This window comes from Schistocerca serialis, chromosome 4 (assembly GCF_023864345.2).
Source record: "Schistocerca serialis cubense isolate TAMUIC-IGC-003099 chromosome 4, iqSchSeri2.2, whole genome shotgun sequence".
Classification (NCBI taxonomy): Eukaryota; Metazoa; Arthropoda; class Insecta; order Orthoptera; family Acrididae; genus Schistocerca; species Schistocerca serialis.
In genome coordinates, this window is record NC_064641.1 from 400375291 (window position 1) to 400388796 (window position 13506).

The window sequence follows — 13506 nt, forward strand, 5'->3', positions numbered from 1 at the left end:
GGGAGATGGTCTGTTTCTGAAGAAGTTCGCAGAACAACAGAAAGAAAGGGACAAGCTTTTGCTTGCTCAATTTAACGAAAATACGCAACAGCAATTAAAAGAAAGGGATTAGAATTTACTTACCCAATTTAATGAAAGTATACAAGAAAGAGAAAGCGAGAGCGACAAATACGAGGTGTGACTGCAAAGTTTCAAGAATGTAACCGCTACTGCTTACTGTTTTGGTTTCAAGCACGCGGAGGGAGGAGAGTGAGTCATTGCCTTGTCCTTCAACTCCCTCCCACAGTTTATTCAGTTCGTTGTGGCAGCTGGGTGAGTGCGGGTCTGTTAGGGCACGTTGCGGGATTCTGTCTGCGTGAAAATGGACGTACAAACGGAGCAACGAGTTTGTGTGACATTTTGTTTTAAAACGGGGAAATCAGCTTACGAGACTTACGAGCTATTAAAATTAGTTTTGGAGATAACTGTATGAGCCAGTTTTGTCTGGTTCAACAGATGTAAAAATGGCAGCGAATCATTTGAAGATGAACCACGGTCTGGCCCTCCTTGCACCTCAAAAACGAATGGAAATGTGAAAGTTCGCGATTTAGTGCACCCTGATCGTAAACTTACAATTAGGGAGATAGCTGACGAACTTAATTTGAAGTTTCTATGCAGTTCTGTCAGTCCAAACTGAAGATCCGAACATGCGTAGAGTGTCTTCAAAATTCGTTCTAAAAGTGTTTTCAAGTGACCAGAGACAATACCGACTTGAAGTGTGCCAAGAATTGATTTGTTATATTGGGTAATTACAGGTGATGAACCGTGAAACCAAAGTGCAGTCTTTGCAGTGGAAGACTCCAGGTTCACCACGACCGAAAAAAGCACCGCAAAGTCAGTCGAAGGTGAAGACAATGTTGGTGACGTTTTTCGATTCTACCGGTATTGTACATCATGAATTCAACCCCTGGAGGTCAGACAGTTAACCAGGAATACTACAAATGTGTCCTCAAGCGTTTGCGAGAAAAGGCGAGGAAGAAAAGGCCTGCACTGTGGAAAGACAGGAGTAGAGTGCTACACCATGATTATGCTCCGGCTCATCGTGCCTTCTCCAACGTTGAATTTTTGACCAAATTCAAAACTCTTGTGCTTCCACAACCACCATGAACTTAAAAGCGAAATCGAAGCCATGAAAGAGGATTACAGTAGCGTACCAGACCTGGTTAATAAAGTTACTGATCAAAAAAGTGGTTCAAATGGCTCTGAGCACTATGGGACTTAACATCTGTGGTCATCAGTCCCCTAGAACTTAGAACTACTTAAACCTAACTAACCTAAGGACATCACACACATCCATGTTCAAGGCAGGTTTCGAACCTGCGACCGTAGCAGTCCCGCAGTTCCGGACTGAGCGCCTAGAACCGCTAGACCACCGCGGCCGGCTAGTTACTGATCAGTTCCCCTGATTTGTCTCCTGCGACATTCTACCTGTTTCCTGAACAGAAATTTTCACTGAAAGGGAAGCAATTTGACTCTATTGAAGACATATAGGCACACATGGAGAACATCCTTAACACACTTCAGGAAAAAAATTCCAGGTATGTTTCCAAAAGTGGAAGCACCGTTGGAGTCCGTGTGCTCAGTCAGATGGGAACTATTTGGAAAGAGATGCATCACAGTAGCATGTAATTACCGCCATTGTACAATTACAAGCCCATTCTTAAAACTTTCCAATCACACCTCGTATATGACTACAGAGCCAAATGAAATTTTAGAAGAACGAGATGAAACTATAAATAAGAACTTGGATGATTAGTTAGATCCGATTCAAAGCGAAATCATAGCCATGAAAGAGGATTACAGTAGCGTACCAGAGCTAGATAACAAAGTTACCGATCACCTAAAAAGTGCCAAGGTAACCAAAACGATCCAAGCACTAAAGCAGATGTTACTGCAAAGTTAGACCATTTATCACTGTAAATATACTGCGTTCAACGTAAGAATAAACCTGATGTAGACAAACCCAATCACGATGATTGGTCAGCAACCGCAGCTCGCATACACTGGTGTTGTTCCGCTCTTGGAAACAGGTCCAACTTATGTATTAGATATCTTATTACTATGTCACTGTAAATGAAACTTCAAGACATTCTAATATATTGACAGCCATCAAAGTTTTTCTTAATCATACTTTAGCTAAGTAAAGTTTATTTCAAAAATCGTGTACAGTCCCGGTCGCGGTAAGCGCTACTTGTGATCTGATTGTCTCGCTGCTCATATGTACTGCGAAAATGGATGATACTGTTTCCTGATTCGTAGTGAAACAAGCAAGCAGATCATCGTTAATGTCTAGAAACAAGTTGCTCTTAATGTTTCTCACACGATTGCAGAGAAAAACGAGCTTTGACGCTTCTTACGCAGAATTGCTTGCTTATGTGGCGTAATCGGTAGAGCGGGAGAATGATAATCTTAGTGACTAATGGGCGGCAGTTCGAGCCCCATCATGGGCTGTAATTTTTTGGTTCCGTTTGAATACCTAATCATCTACATATGAAATTTATCAGCTATATGGTAATGAACTCATACTTAATAATTAATTCATATTCGACCATTATTTTTTCAAGGAAAATGCACGTCCTCCAGTTTCCAATTACATACCACGCGCAAAATTATGGTTTTCATTGCAAATACACATTCTTAATTATCGATGTTTTATAGTAAATTGTTAAAGATTTTGAAGTTAAGAAAACGTGACACAATAAAATTTTTGGGAGAAAAATTAAAAATCAAATACTTTTTCTTTGAATATGCCAATTGTTTTATAGGACAGATGTGGTCTCACACGATCCAGAGCGATAACCGTAGTTGGAAGGTGAAAAACAACAATTTTCACGGCGTCCAACACACAGTACAAATAATGTATTTTTACAGTTGTCTCCTTAACACTGCAATCTGAACCCAATAGAATTGATCTGGAGCCAAGTTAATGGATTTGTCACGAGAAACTACAAAACATTTAAGCTGCCAAACGTACTGGAAGTAATGCAAGACGCTTTGTTACCCAACAGATCGCGAAATGGAGAGCAGCACGCAATAAAAGGGGAGGAGGAAATGTGAGCTTTTTTCTGGCTTGGTATTCTGTTGCTGATCCCCTCGTTATCAGCGTAGCATAACTGAAATGTAGCGTATTCCTCGGAGTCAGATATCGAAGAAGTTCAGAGATTTACCAGACGACTGACTATAAATCCTTCATGGGTCTCAATATTTAACAACATGGTGAAATCCCAACAGTGCGCTTTTACGCCGCACATTGCTCATGAAGAAAAATTACCCTTGTTATAGTCAGGAATTTTCATCACTCTTTGTCTTAATTACAGTACTAAGGTTGCTACGATCGAGAGAATGCTATGTTTTCCGTCAAATCACCTAAGAAGCGCCAGCCGTAGAAGCCGAGCGGTTCTAGGCACTACAGTCTGGAACCGCGCGACCGCTACGGTCGCAGGTTCGAATCCTGCCTCGGGCATGGATGTGTGTGATGTCCTCAGGTTAGTTAGGTTTAAGTATTTCTAAGTTCTAGGGGACTGATGACCTCAGAAGTTCAAAAATGGTTCAAATGGCTCTGAGCACTATGGGACTTAACATCTGTCGTCATCAGTTAACTTAGAACTACTGAAACCTAACTAACCTAAGGACATCACACACATCCATGCACGAGGCAGGATTCGAACCTGCGACCGGAGCAGTTGCGCGGTTCCGGACTGAGCGCCTAGAACCGCGAGACCACCGCGGCCGGCTCAGAAGTTAAGTCCCATAGTGCTCAGAGCCATTTGAACAATTTTTTACGTCTTCAGTACAATTGTTAATATCGCTGCAGGTTATTTGGACCAGGTGGCTGCCGGCGGGTGTGACCGTGCGGTTCTGGGCACTACAGTCTGGAACCGCGTGACCGCTACGGTCGTAGGTTCGAATCCTGCCTCGGGCATGGATGTGTGTGATGTCCTTAGGTCAGTTAGGTTTAAGTAGTTCTAAGTTCTAGGGGACTGATGACCTCAGCAGTTCCATAGTGCTCAGAGCCATTTGAACCAACCAGGTGGCCGGCCAGTGTTGTTCAGGTTAAATGCACCGGTAAAGCTGTCGTACCGTATTATCCCTCAGCCGATGTACGCGTCACACAGCATAAAACGTAACCTCGTTGTCAGACTTGATTGTACTCGCGACAGCTTGACTTACGCTCCACGTGAAACGAAATCCAATGGGGTTCCAGAAAACGCGGAACAGATAGCTTAATGTTTACAGAGATTTATTCTTATGGTGAACGGAGTATAACTGAGCAAAAAATCAGGGTTTCAAAACCCAAGGAGAAAAGACCGAAAGTAAAGTAACCAAGGTGTTACACCAACAAGATGAGGAAATGCGTGAACACGTTACTACGGAAGTAAATAACGTTGTGGAAAGTGTCGCTATAGAAGCACTAGCAGCCAGCGGCAAACCTATCGAAAGTTTGCGTGAGGAATTAAGCCAAGTCCACCAGCTACTCACTGAGGACATTTCTCAGTGGAGAAAAAAAGTAAACGAGAACTGCCAAGCTGGAACGCAGAGAATCGGTCGTGCAAAATACTTTGCCCGAGACGATTCCGCAGCATAGCAAAAATTGTTACGTACAGACCGCTTTCCTGCAGCCGAATGTTCCCAATCGTACCAGAGAGTGTCAACATGACAGCTGCGGAAGAGAGACCAGATTATGCAGAAACTAAACTTTAAGAAAGCCTACTGAACCATAGGCAGTTTCAGACCTTCTCTACGAAAAAGAAAGTAGTACATCTCGTGATATTTATAAAAGGTTTTGAATACGTTCTGCCGAAAGTGTGGACAGAGCGACAAAAAATACAATTCGTCAAGTCGCATTGCTGGCGAAGCAGCCTCGTGGAAACAGCTGATAGCTGTAAGACACTTGTCGATTTGGAAAAAGTATTCTTAGCTAATTACTGGAGTACATGCACCCAGGAAAGGTAGCGTCGGAAAGTGTATAACCCGACGATGTACACTACTGGCCATTAAAACTGCTACACCAAGAAGAAATGGAGATGATAAATGGGTATTCATTGTACAACTATGTTACACTACAACTGACTTGTGATTACATTTTCACGCTATTTGGGTGCATAGATCCTAAGAAATCAGTACCCAGAACAACCATCTCTGGCCTTGATACGCCTGGGTATTGAGTCAAACAGAGCTTGGATGCCGTGTACAGATACAACTGCCCATGCAGCTTCAACACGATACCACAGTTCATCAAGAGTAATGACTGGCGTATCGTAACGAGCCAGTTGGTCGGCCACCATTGACCAGACGTTTTCAATTGGTGAGAGATCTGGAGAATGTGCTGGACAGGGCAGCAGTCGAACATTTCCTGTATCCAGGAAGGCCCGTAAATGACCTGCAAAATGCAATCGTTCATTATCCTGCTGAAATGTAGGGTTTCGCAGGGATCGAATGAAGGGTAGAGCCACGGGTCGTAACACATCTGAAATGGAACGTCCTCTGTTCAAATTGCCGACAGTGTGAACATGAGGTGACCGAGACGTGTAACCAATGGCACCCCATACCATCACGTCGGGTGATACGCCAGTAAGGCGATGACGAATACACGCTTCCAACGTGCGTTCAACGCGATCTCGCCAAACACGGATGCGACCATCATGATGCTATAAACGGAACATGGATTCGTCCGAAAAAATGACATTTTGCCATTCGTGCACCCAGGTTCGTCGTTAAGTACACCATCGCATGCGCCCCTGTCTGTGATGCAGCGTCAAGGGTAACCGCAGCCGTGGTCTCCGAGCTGATACTCCATGCTGCTGCGAAAGTTGTCGAACCGTTCGTGCAGATGGTTGTTGTCTTGCAAACGTCCTCATCTGTTGACTCAGGGATCGAGACGTGGCGGCACGATCCGTTACAGCCATGCGGATAAGATGCCTGTCATCTCGACTGCTAGTGATACGAGGTCGTTGGGATGCAGCACTTCGTTCCGTATTACCCTCCTGAACCCACCTATTCCATATTCTGCTAACAGTCATCGGATCTCGACCAACGTGAGCAGCAATGTTGTAATACAATAATCCGCAATCGCGGTAGGCTACAATCCGACCTTTATCAGAGTCAGAAACATGATGGTACGCATTTCTCCTCCTTACACGAGGCATCACAGCAACGTTTCACCAGGTAACGCCGGTCAACTGCTGTTTGTGTATGAGAAATCGGTTGGAAACTTTCCTCGTATCAGCACGTTGTAGGTGTAACCACCGGCGCCAACCTTGTGTGAATGCTCTGAAAAGCTGATCATTTGCATATCACAGCATCTTCTTCCTGTCGGTTACATTTCGCGTCTGTAGCACGTCATCTTCGTGGCGTAGCAATTTTAATGGCCAGTAGTATATAATCCCATGCTAGGCAGTATACGTAATATATTGAAAGTTACATAAGCAAGACCAGGTACTGGGACGAGCCTATGTCAGTGAGGGAGGTATTACGCATACTAAAGCCATAGTTTCCCATTCCAGATGAACAATTGGTCAACGTACCAGAGGATGATATGGAAAGGCTTTGGCGATTGTAAGACACGCTTCACTTGATACATAAGGATAGAAGGAAAGTGAGTTCTAATAATGGAAATTATTCTCCACAAAAAGTTGGTAAAAATGGAATGGCAATGGAAATACGAAAAGAAATGATTACCAGAATGGTAACAATGTAAATAGTAGTGGTTTTAATCAATGATCGACTAGCCATGCATACACGAATTCCCAAGGAAACTTGTACGCCAATAATAATCAAAATAGTAACCGAAAGAGGTACGGAGATGCTATACCACAAAACAATCAGGCTTATCAGCAGCCTAAAGCGAGTATAATAAATTCCGACAGACGGGCCAGCCAGCCGACAAACCAAAAGAATAAAAGCTGGAGACCAAGGCAAGGGAGTGCTAAGTATCACATTAGCACAGAGCAGTCGAATGTGCAAGATCAGAAGCCAAGAATGGTTTCCTAACTACAAGACCAGCGGGTAAGAATAGTGCGACTGGTGGATGAAAACCACCCCGGCCCGCCCTGTCGGTTAAACTAAACGTTACCATCCCATGCCTTCCGGCAGTGGTAAGAGAGGAAAGTGAAGGCACCCCCTATAGTTCTGTCAATATGCTGCGGTGTAACAACGGACAAGATATGAGTCAGGAACTCTGCGCCGAGCCGCAAAGATGTTGTAGTGCAAACAAATCAGTAGTGCAAGCTGCAATACATGCAAAGATAGGCGCTGTACCAATCACGGTCATTTTAGATACCGGTGTTATCACGAGCGTCATAAGTTATGAACTTTATAAAGAATTAAGTGGTCTGTACACGATACCAACTTTTCCGGTACAAGTTATCGCGTTTTAGGTGCAATATCTGCCAAGTCACAAGTTGTCAAAACTCAGGTGCAGCTCGAACTTACAGTGTTGAATGGAGCCTTTCAGTGCACGTTCCTCGTATTTAGCACAGTTCACCGGTTTACTCAATTTGTTTGCGGAAGTTTTTTCGGAGAAAATATTAAGAGATTTATGTATGACATTCAGGTGTACCCACACGAGACTTATGGCCGCGCCACGTACTCAAACCCGTGGTCTAAGAAAGAGGTAGTAACTAAGGAATTTAGAGCCCTTAGCGCAGCCCACTATTGGCAGTACTCCAGGCATATGGGAGCGTCGGGCTCGTCCTCGACGCGAGAGAAATAAACCAAAGAAAATATGATAACAAATTAAGAAATGTATTAAAAAACGAACTTGGAGAGTTAGTATTATTACGAACACATCTCAAGTCAACTAGCCCGCAAAAAACCAGAACAAGAAAAGGCAACTTCTGTACACTGATTCCTCCAACGTGGTAGAAATTACGAATGGGGACAGTTACAGATTTGCCAACCCTGAGGATATCATTGTTAAAGGACTGTACCCATATGAGGATCTAAAGAAGTATTTTCTTTAATAATTTTTATGTATATATTATGTAACGTATGACTATGTATCTGTATTGTTGTGTCGTAGTATGTAGCATGTTTTAGTATGTAAGTGATTAACAGCCAGCTAGACTGTGTGCTTATTTCAACATGTAATTACCAAATGAAGCCCTGGGGGCCACTTTTTAAAGTTTTGCATAGATTAGTAATTATTTGTAATTTTTGTAACAAAGTTCGGTAACAGTTTCGCTGGTAACTTTTATCGAATTTAATTCGACACCACAAGATGGAATTATCTTAAAGCAATGAACACCTTAAGTAGCCGGTTTATACGTTTGCATGTTGGCAGCGCTTTAGACTACGTTAATGGAATTGACAGCTCTGTGAGCCCTTTGTAAGAGACTCTGTGGCTGGTCGGACATACATTTAAAAGTTGATTGTGGTTAGACACAGTGCTAGTGGACGGTCTGGACGTGTGTCCGTCATGGAGGTTTAGTAATGGCTGGCCATGGATTGTAAAATGTCGATAATGTAATTATTGACGATTATATAATTTTTGGAACTTGATGTCACGAACGATTATATAATTTTTCGAACTGGATGTCACTTGATTAAGGTAAAATCTGCTAGATACGCTGTTTGCCCTGCAACAAAATCTTTCCTTTGCTAACCACATGCCTATTAGTAGTTAGAGCCTACAGTAGTTGGAATATTCTTATTTAGCTGGCTGTATACATGCTTTATCTACTGTAGTTCGTGTCATGAAGATTTTCTGTGAGGTAAGTGACTCATGAAATGCATGGGTTATTGTTAGGATTTATACTAATTCAGGGCCATTCTTTTGTGTTAATTAATAGTCAGATTGCGTTATCCTTGTATACTGAGGGTCCTTAATGAATACAATAAGTTTGAGCTGTACTTGTCAGAGAAAGTTCTGTAGGTCAGTGTTGAAACGATATAGACCAGCAACGAGACAGTACGTTCACTTGCATTCAATTTCTCTCAGCAGTTTCAGAACTAAATAAAGAAGTTTCACCAAGCAACCCTCAGCCGAGGATACTTAACGGGAATCTTCTGATTTTCAAGTAGTTTGAATAATTAGTGCATGATTAGAAATTAGTTATTGTCTACTGCTAGCGCGTAATTGCATATAGAGAATTTTCTTTGTAGTTGTAGTTTCTTAGAGTTGTACTGTATTGTAATGAGCGAAGCAGTTCTGGCATGCATGTGGATTTGCACCAAGTATCTCACAGCCACTTTCGCAACTAATTACTTTTTATTTTCAGTGCTATTTTAGTGTGTTATCCTATTTTTGCTTTTCAAGTTATGTTTTTTTCTGTGACATCGTGTGAAATACTGTGACAATCATGGGGTGTGAAAAGCGTAAAACTAGGCTGCAAAGCAAACTGAGAGATGACAGCGGTGATGAGCATAGCGTGTTAGCACCACCTAGTATAGAAGTAACAAATGTTCAACAGAATAATTTGGGAACTGTGCATAGGGACATGGACCAGGCAGTAAATAAAGGCGTAAACAGTGAAACAATCAGTAAACAGGAATGTATTGTCAATCGAACGGTCTGTACCACTTCACCTCAGGAATGCGATATAACAGAAGAAAATCTTGCAAATACCGTAGATTCAGGTTTTGCGTCAACACACTTTCCTTTATTAAGTCAAGACACATTCTCTGCTTTGCAAAATACGAGCGTTGCGGGTACAAATGCACTGCCAAAAAGCACAGAGGAACATGTTTCAGTCTCTGATCCATTATTACTGCAATTAATTCAGAAATTGATCAAACTCGGAAACAAACACAACTGCTTCAAAAGCTAGACACAATAGAACAAAATGTTCAAAAGTTATGCACAAAGGAACAAAATCTTCAAAAGTTAGACAAAATGGAACAAAATCAGAAATGAACACAGCAACAGCTTCAAAAGTTAGACACAACGCTTGAGCAAACACGTGAAGATTTAACAGCTGAGCTACTTAAAATCGAATCGAAATACTTCTGAAAATGTAAGGACACAAATCTGTGAGCATTTTCAGCCTATTTAGTCGCGACATGAAAACGCATTACAGAATCTTGAAGAACCCATAAAAGAACTTCAGATTATTATTCACGAAAATGAAAAAACTTTGCGGGCTAAATTGACTAAGTTGCATCTACCGATACGGTTACGCAACTTGCAAAAAATTAGGAAAACTTGAAGGACGCAGAAGATACGATTTGGAGACAAATGGGCACTCCAAAATTTGGTTCAGAAAAACACACAGAGGAAATCAGCACATCATCGGAAAAAGTAGCCGAAATCTCGGATCAGTTAACAAATTTATCTACGAAGGTAGATGATGATTTGAATTATACGAGACTGGTAGCCTTTACTGACACATTGGAGTACGAGGAAATTAGAAAATTCAAACAGAGCCAGAAACAAAATAATATGCAACACAAAAGAGAACTGCGGGAAGTTCAAAATCAGTTGTTACACGTCATACAAGAACTACATATTTCAGAGTATACCCGCGTTTCGACACAGGAAGAGGTATTTAGAAATACGGAAAAGCCAGAAAGTAATAACACTGGGTATTTCGGATATTTTGAAAGGAGTCGGCAAGGTGCAGCGAACTTTTAGATGGAACCGCCGACACGAAGTGACAATGACCGATTTGCAACTCGCCGTCGTGATGATTTTGGCTATAAGCTCTTCATCATTACGCGCAAATTTAAAACATTCAAAAATTCCGGTAGTAGCATACATCCACAGGCTTGGCTTCATCAATTTTCTTATTGCTTTCTTCCTAATTGGTCATTAGAGTACAAAAAAAAAATATTATACCACATTTCTCGTGTAAAACCGTTCATTGAGAAATAAATTGCTTTCGGACTTAGTATTTTCCATTACATTTCTCTCTTGGAGTTACTGTAAGCTAATATCACGCTTTGTCACATTTAGCATGCAGCTACGTTGTTTTGAAGCCCCCCCCCCTTGGACCTTGCCATTGGTGGGGAGGCTTGCGTGCCTCAACGATACAGATAGCCGTACCGTAGGTACAACCACAACGGAGGGGTATCTGTTGAGAGGCCAGACAAACGCGTAGTTCCTGAAGAGGGGCAGCAGCCTTTCCAGTAGTTGCAGGGGCAACAGTACGGATGACTGACTGATCTGGCATTGTAACAATAACCAAAATGGCCTTGCTGTTCTGGTACTGCGAACGGCTGAAAGCAATGGGAAACTACAGCGGTAATTTTTCGCGAGGGCATGCAGCTTTACTATATGATTCAATCATGATGGCGTCCTCTTTCGTAAAATATTCCAGAGGTAAAATAGCCCCCTATTCGGATCTCCGGGCGGGGACTACTCAGGAGGACGTTGTTATCAGAAGAAAGAAAAGTGGCGTTCTACGGATCGGAGCGTGGAATGTCAGATCCCTTAATCGGGCAGGTAGGTTAGAAAATTTAAAAATGGAAATGGGTAGGTTAAAGTTAGATATAGTGGGAATTAGTGAGGTTCGGTGGCAGGAGGAACAAGACTTTGGTCAGGTGAATACAGGGTTATAAATACTAAATCAAATAGGGGTAATGCAGGAGAAGGTTTAATAATTAATAAAAAATTGGAGTACGGGTAAGCTGCTACAAACAGCATAGTGAACGCATTATTGTGGCTAAGATGGACACGAAGCCCACGCCTACTGAAGTAGTACAAGTTTATATGCCAACTAGCTCTGCAGATGACGAAGACATTGATGAAATGTATGATGAGATGAAAGAAATTATTCAGGTAGTGAAGGGAGACGAATATTTAATAGTCATGGGTGACTGGAATTCGAGAGCAGGAAAAGGGAGAGAAGGAAACATAGTAGGTGAATATGGATTGGGTGAAAGAAATGAAAGAGAAAGCCGTCTGGTAGAATTTTGCGCAGAGCATAACTTAATCATAGCTAAAACTTGGTTCAAGAATCATGAAAGTAGGTTGTATACATGGAAGAAACCCGGAGATACTAAAATGTATCAGATAGATTATATAATGGTAAGACAGAGATTTAGGAGCCAGGTTTTAAATTGTAAGACATTTCCAGGGGCAGATGTGGACTCTGACCACAATCTATTGGTTATGAACTGTAGATTATAACTGAAGAAACTGCAAAAAGGTGGAAATTTAAGGAGAAGGGACCTGAATAAACTCACTAAATCAGAGGTTGTACAGGGTTTCAGGGAGAACATAAGGGAACAATTGACAGGAATGGGGGAAGGAAATACAGTAGAAGAAGAATGGGTACCTTTGAGGGATGAAATAGTGAAGGCAGCAGAGGATCAAGTAGGTAAAAAGACGAGGGCTACTAGAAACCCTTGTGTAACAGAAGAAATATTGAATTTAACTGATGAAAGGAGAAAATATAAAAATGCAGTAAATGAAGCAGGCAAAATGGAATACAAACGCCTCAAAAATGAGATCGACAGGAAGTGCAAAATGACTAAACAGGGATGGCTAGAGGACAAATGTAAGGATGTAGAGGCCTATTTCACTAGGGTTAAAATAGATACTGCCTACAGGAAAATTAAAGTGATCTTTGGAGAAAGGAGAACCACTTGCATGAATAACAAGAGCTTTGATGGAAACCCAAATCTAAGCAAAGAAGGGAAAGCTGAAAGGTGGAAGTTGTGTATAGAGGGTTTATACAAGGGCGATGTACTTGTGGACAATATTATGGAAATGGAAGAGGATGTAGATGAAGATGAAATGGGAGATATGATACTGCGTGAAGAGCACTGAAAGACCCGAGTCGAAACAAGGCCCCGGAGTAGACAACATTCCATTAAACTACTGACAGCCTTGGGAGAGCCAGTCCTGACAAAACTCTACCATCTGGTGAGCAAGATGTATGAGACAGGCGAAATACCCTGAGACTTCAAGAAGAATATAATAATTCCAATCTCACAGAAAGCTGGTGTTGACAGATGTGAATAAGTCACAGCTGCAAAGTACTAACGCGAATTCTTCGCAGACGAATGGAAAAACTGATAGAAGTCGACCTCAGGAAAGATTACTTTGGATTCCGTAGAAATGTTGGAACACGTGAGGCAATACTGACCCTACGACTTATCTTAGGAGAAAGATTAAGGAAAGGCAAACCTACGTTTCTAGCATTTGTAGACTTAGAGAAAGTTTTTGACAATGTTGACTGGAATATTCTCTTTCAATTTCCGAAGGTGGCAGGGGTAAAATACAGGGAGCGAAAGGCTATTTACAATTAGTACAGATACCAGATGGCATTTATAAGAGTCGAGGGTATGAAAGGGAAGCAGTGGTTGGGAAGGAAGTGAGACAGGGTTGTAGCCTATCCCCTATGTTATGCAATCTGTATATTGAGCATGGAATAAAGGAAACAAAACAAAAATTGGGGTAGGAATTAAATTCCATGGAGAAGAAATAAAAACTTTGAGGTTCGCCAATGACATTGTAATTCTGTCAGAGACAGCAAAGGACCTAGTAGAGCAGTTGAACGGAAAGGACAGTGTCTTGAAAGGAGG